This window comes from Oxyura jamaicensis, chromosome Z, assembly GCF_011077185.1.
Source record: "Oxyura jamaicensis isolate SHBP4307 breed ruddy duck chromosome Z, BPBGC_Ojam_1.0, whole genome shotgun sequence".
Lineage (NCBI taxonomy): Eukaryota > Metazoa > Chordata > Aves > Anseriformes > Anatidae > Oxyura > Oxyura jamaicensis.
In genome coordinates, this window is record NC_048926.1 from 67,913,117 (window position 1) to 67,919,777 (window position 6,661).

Here is a 6,661-nt window from a genome sequence, read left to right on the forward strand (position 1 = left end):
TTCTTTCTCTTTCTCTTTCTCTTTCTCTTTCTCTTTCTCTTTCTCTTCTTCCCTTTTCCTTTTCGTTTTCATTTTTTTTTCTGGAAATAAATAAAAATGCATGTTGCTCAAGAAATCCATACAGTGAGTTTATATAAGTAGTGTGATGAAGAAATAGTAATTGAGAACTTGTACTTAATATATCTGATATACTACCGTGACTTAAGTCACTTGTCCTGTTACAATTGACTTATGAAGTGTGAGTATAACACACTCAAGAAAGGGTGCAGAGAGGATAGCCAGGCTCTTTCCAGTGATGCCAAGGGCCAAGACAAGGGGCAATGGGCAGAAACTGAATGTCAGGAATATCAGGAAGCACTTCGTTTCTGTGAGGGTGATGGAGCACTGGCACATGTTGGTCAGAGAGGCTGTGGAGTTTTCATGTTTGGAGGTCTTCTAAAGCTGCCTGGACATGGTCCTGGACCACCTACCCCAGGTGTCCCTGCTTAACCAGGGGTTGGACCAAATGACCTGCAGAGGTCCTTGGCAACTGCAACCAGTCTGTGATTCTGTGAAAGACATACAGATACCCTAGTGGGAGGAAATGACTGACATAGTTGAGATGTGCAGCTTCATTGGTTTTAACGTAACTGTGATGACACAGTTAAAACATCTGACATCTGCCAGATGCTTTTGCCATACTTCCAGGATGCTACGATAACAATAATAAGAAGAAATTGGTCATTAAAGAACTTCATGAAGTTGGATGTGGGGTGAATTTTCATTCTTGGTTTAAAGGGTGTGAGGCTGGTAGGGAAGAAGTAGAAGATACATCTTCCTTTAGGAGAGCCGTGTTACATAGTGTACCTTGATCACTTTTGGGTCTGCAAGAGTTTGAGTAAAGCACTTGCCCTGACTTCAATGCTGTAAAAAATACTTTTTTTTTTTTCCTGGGCTGGTAAAAATCAATCATTTTGTTGAAATCTGCACCTCATGCAGACGTTGGACTGTGCAAGAGTTCTTTCACAGTTTCAGGCTTGGTTCTAATTTGTTATTTTGCATGGCTACAAACCACTTTGCTATGAATCACTTAGGTTTATAATAGGCTTCATGTTAGTAAGGCAGATTCAGGGTGTGAAGAGGGAAACGGTTGATTGAACAGCAAGTTTTTGAACCAGGATGATGTAGGTTCCGTCCAGAAGACAGGGTAGCCATAATTACTTTCTATTGACCTGTTATGTATCTTGCAGTTACTGTCTTTCTGGAGTTTTATTATGGCAAATGAACTGAGAATCTTGATTTGACTTGTTCTTTAGAACTGCATAGAAGTATGAAAGCTTCACAAAATACATTATTAGTGAGAACTGTGAGACAACTTCAGGTGAGAAGGGTGTCAAGTTCAATAGCAGAAGTAAGGCCATTAGTTCCATACTTAAATGCCAGCTTGTCTATTAAAGCCTTATGCTTGTCAAAGTTTTCTGATGGCAATTTATATATATATAAGCAGATACTAGTGTCAGTGCTTACATTAAGCTTGCAATATTGCAAACTCCTCCAAAAAAGTGAAAGACTTGTTCTTGTGCGTGCATGGGTATTATGTTTTTGTGAGATCATTAGAAACTAATCTTCCTTCCCATCTAGGTTTCAACACTTTTTATCAGAAATAGAATGAACAGAATGCAGAACAAAGATGGGAATAGTTTTGGATACTTGCTTTTGGTGTTTTTTTAGGTAAATATGTTATGAGCCTAGATGTGGTGTATTGATTTGTGAAGTTGAACATATCCACTCTGCTGCTGATGTGTCTGGGTTTCTGACATTACATATGTCTGATACGAGCTTTTTGATGCCAGCAAAATGTGGATAATGCTGTCTTTTATCTGATGCAAGATACTTCTTAGAAACTCCATTTCAGGGGACTGATTGGATGAATTTCTAACGTATAAGAAGGAGAAAGAGGCTGTACATGTGCACATATATTTTCTTTCCATTTCAGCATGTATTGCTTATATCTCACTAAAATGAGCCAAGAGGCAATATGACTAATATTTCAATTGTAGTTTGTCTGTGTCTAGGCCACACAGCTTTTGCTGTTCACTAATTACCCAGAGTAAACTGAAGAGTGATTGTTCATGCTGCTTTGGTAGCCATTGGACTGGATGACCCTCTGAGGTCCTTTCCAACCTAGATTAATTGTATTATCTTGAGATACTATTAGCTTTTTTTTATATAGTATATACGTGATCATTTAAACGCAGCAACAGGAAATACTTGTACAAGAACTAAGCACAATATTAAACTTATACTCTTTTGACATTCCTCTTGTGGGAGAAATACAAAGAAATTGGGTATTAAGTAATAACGTGTAGCCATAGAAGAAGAACTGCTGATAAATCAAAGGCCACGGTGTTTTGGCTAATGGCTTTTTCAAATTCAAACAAACAAACAAAGCAAAACAACCCTTCTTAAAATCAATAGAAACATAGAAGTGAATTAGTGGTTAGCATCTGCTCTGTGTTTTGTTAGTCTGTAATTTTCCCAATGTGTGATTTACTTGCTCTGGTTTTGGTACACCTTCAAAAGGCTCAGCCTGGTTCTGTTCTGGCATGGTCACATCTGCCAGAAGCAATTAGCCCTCTTCTTATCTTTTCTGAAAAGTTCTTATACAGAATCAGTTTGATTCTGTACACAGAATATTGAATACAGAAGCAGTTTGATAACTGCTTATTAGAAAGTCAAGAAATTAGTGTGATCTGCTGTTTCATTATCTTGGGCCTGTGAGAGTTTAATAAAATATGGTTTTGTTTCACAATATTTAAGTAAATGGAAATACTCTCTTTTTGTTACAGTGTGAAAAAAATACAGTCTTATAAAGTTGATCTGCTGTTGTGTTTAAGGGGTACTTGGTTCCAGTCTTGGGCAGCATGGAAGGGTGGAAGGCAGCACAGCACTGAAGCACTGATTTGATAGCTAACTCACCAGAATGGTTTCTGTAGCGTTTGCAGTCAAGGAGGTCATCAGACAGCTGTAGCAAGCCAATACCAGCACAGCAGGGGCAAGTGGCTGGACCTCTAATCCCACTTACCAGTGGAACATGCTCTGATGAAAACCTAGCATGGGGGGGAGGAAACCTAGTTGGGGGAGGAGGGAGAGGGTTCATTTCTATTGATCTCACAAAACATAACACCCATATTTGGGTTCCTTAAAATAATTAGAAAGAAATTTGGGATTTACCCAAGTGGGTGAAACCTTCCATTTCAATCATTTGTACTAATTCTTCACAGACATGTGTCTGCTTAAAAGCATGATAGTTTAATCGTCTTAGCCATAAACACTGTGAAAGGTTACTTTCCACCCATCTGCCACCTCCCCAGTCCCCCAAAAGTAAAGAAACGGTTCCTGGAGGTCCTGCTGTGTGGACAGAGCTGCCTCTCCGGTTGCGTTGACAGACTTTATAGGTCATCCTTCATCGGTTGCAGTGCTTCCTTTATGGCCAGGCTCGGGGAGTCTTGTACGGGGGAGTCACAAGCACATGGGAGATGCTGCAGACAGCCTGCTTGTAAATGTTAAATTTACGTGTTGCTTAGAGATTTCCGTCATTCCTGGAAACAGCTCACCACCCTGGAAGATACGCCGTAATTGTCGTGCTGGCGGGCCCGTGGCACAGAACGCCTTGTTCTCTGTTGTCATTAGATGTGATTACACAGTGCGCGCAACAGAGAGGGGATTAGCGTGAGCAATAAATATCCTGCCCCAGCCCGCATCCACATTGAGCTAATCCTGACAAATTAAGCAACGCACAGTGACTGTCAGAGTGCCTAAATCACACGTCCTCCGTTAGCTGGCTCTGAGAAACATGCAGTAAATTCCTTCCTGAACTACAGCCAACACAAAGCCCCTCTGCTTCTCCAGCTGAGTGTGGAAGTCAAGACCAAAGGGGGCAGGGAGTCCTCGGGCGGTGAGGACTAGCACCTCCCCTTCTCAAAGTGTCCCCGCAGGGCTTTACTAAGGGACCAGGAAAAACTGCAGCATCAGAGTGCTGTCCTGCAGCCATCTAGCAGCGGGGCCCGAGCCTTTTAGACAGCATCAGAGCAGCCCTGCTCTGCTGTACCAGCCTGTTCTCCTGGAATTTTTAAACCCTACCAAAAAGTGATTGTTTTCTTAGAGATTGGCCCTTTCAAGGGATTTTGCTTCTTACTCTTTTAACCACAAGTAGAAAGTTAAATGTAAGGGTAAGCACACTTGAGAGGGCTTCTGCCCTTTCTAGGATACTTTGTTTAGTCTACATGGGTTCTTTCAGTCCTAAACGATTATAATTAAGGGATTTACATTAGAAGATACTTGAGCAAAGATGTTTTTTTAGAGGTAGGACTATTCAGTTTATGCTACGTGCAGATATTTTTTTTTAATTCCAGGCATCCTTTGCAGCTGGTTGAGACTCTTAGTAGCACTTACAGTAAATGTTAAATGTTTCACTTTTTTTTTTTTTTGTATGGTGTTGACACTTGGCAACTAGGAAGTTTAGATGGCAGTTTTGTGGAAACTGTACATACATATTTGCAACAACATATACTTGATTGGGTAAGATCTTACACACTTCACAAAACACAGCTGTGCTTTTGACTGTCTTGAGATTTACCATGTCTCAAAAATCAGTGTGGTTCTCCGAAGTTCTTTGTGAATTATTTAAGTTGCTTGGGTTTAGAACCAATATGTAGAACTTGTCTGTAAAAGCGAGTAATATAAACGTGATTAAAGTGTCACTTTAAATGTCTACAACCAATATTTTTTAAAGAATTGATTTCCGAAGAAAGAGAAGGTAATCAAACACTCTTGTCTGCATTCTAGTTGGGTATCTGTTTGGCGTAAGCTTTGGGCTGGTTTCTTTTCTCTCATTCTTTTATTGTTAAAGTTTTTATTTACTTTGAGCTGCAGAGCTGTTTTTTTTTTTTTTTTCCTATTTTTTCATTCACCTTCTCCCCCCAACCTCCTTGTTTATAAAATTCCACAAGTACCTGGGCATTGGACTAAGCCTGAGGTCTCAGATAGCCTGTATTGTTCAGAAAGTTAAAATGACCGGAGATCAAATTTAAGTAGTAAACTGAAGCTTTGAAGAAGAAGAGATGAGAAGTGGTCAGGTGGTAATGCAGGGCAGAGCAGAAGCTGGAAGAAGGAGTGTAGGAAGGGAACAGTTATCCAGTGGGAAGCAGCGTTTCCTTTCAGCGCTGCTCCGCCTTTGGTTGCTGGCAGGATTTTCAAAGGAGTATTCATAACGGGATGTGGCAGATGACAGTGCGTTAGCTGATGGAGTAACAAGGAAGGCTGTACTGAAAAGCCAGAGCTTTGCTTGCTATTTTTATTTATGGCTGTGATGGCTTGAGGGGAGGAAGTCCGCCCCTCTCTTTGGGATATGTGGATCCTTGAGCTGCTGACCTTACAATTCAAGAAGTACTTCCTTTTGGTGGCAGTGGCATGCATTGTTTTGCTTAGACTTCCGCTGCTGGCTACAAATATCCTTCCCATGTACATAACAGAAATGAACATATCACCCTTTTTGTATGTTGCACACACTTGAGGAAGTTCTTCCCCTCTTCCAGTGAAGCCTCAATGTGGAGGCAGGGGCATTTTGGCTTAGCAGCCTCCACAGTGTGGCATGAGGGTGGTTCCTCAGGAGAGCTTTCTCCTGAGGTTGTCTGCTCGTTTTGTCCTAGCGTGGTTAAGGGTTGTCTGTCCTTGCACGGTCAGCAGTGCCACCTTTGTCTTGGCAGTTTCTGTTCCACCAGCAGCTAGAAACTGCTGGGGCTCTCCTGGCTTGCTGTCAGCAAAAATATCCTTGTTTGACTTATTTTTTTGGAGTAAACATAAGTATATACAAACCGGATGTCTCTGCTTAGCTGAATCTAAACCAGGAGGAAGGAAGGGGCAAGAGGAGATAGGTATTTCTCCTCCATCAGCCTTCTTACCTGGTCACCTTCTCCTGGTGTGTTTTGTGCTTACCAGTCATGGCTGTTGAAGGAGGATATTTCTCAGGCAGCCAGTGACACAGAGGAGAGATTTTTATGCAGCTGTGGGTATCTTAGCACAGAAGGTCAGTGCCCAGCCCTTTTAGGAAACACAATTTGCGGAAATCTCTTGAATATTGGGATACCCTGAGCTATTGTCTAAGCCAGCTGACACATAGACAGTGATGTGGGGTATCTCAACACTGGACGCCAGTTTGCTTCCCCAGTTACTTGATTACATATCCCGATTTCTCTGTCCTGAGAATTGGTTCGCACCCCTGGTGGTTACATACGACCATCAGCTGAGGCACGATCTCCTCCCCTCTGTAGCTGTTGGTATCTCTTTGGATGTTTGTAAGCTGCTGTCATGCTGCTGCTTCACCACCCCCTCAATCATTCTTGTCTAAATTGCCTTATATTTAGCACAGTTGTTCTTTTCCCTGAATCCATCCTGTCAGCTGCATGACGAATTGCTGTTCTCTGAATGCAGTCCAATTTGTAAATACAAATTACCATTACTTAGGGACTGTGGCAAACACTTCTGTTTCAAAGCACACTTGTCAAAATGGCCAAACGACTTTTTTTAAGCTGTACCTGCCTCACAGCCCAGTAAAAACCCTAAACCCTGTGACAGGATGAATAAAACATGCATTAGAGCTTCGTGGTTCTTGTAGAGTCGT

General features: G+C 41.6%; 1 protein-coding gene across 4 annotated transcripts in view; it reads left to right on the forward strand.

The window, feature by feature from the left end:
- Nucleotides 1-6,661, forward strand: part of DGKQ (diacylglycerol kinase theta) — a 94,041-nt gene that overhangs the window by 63,038 nt on the left and 24,342 nt on the right. The gene's annotated exons all lie outside the window — the stretch shown is intronic.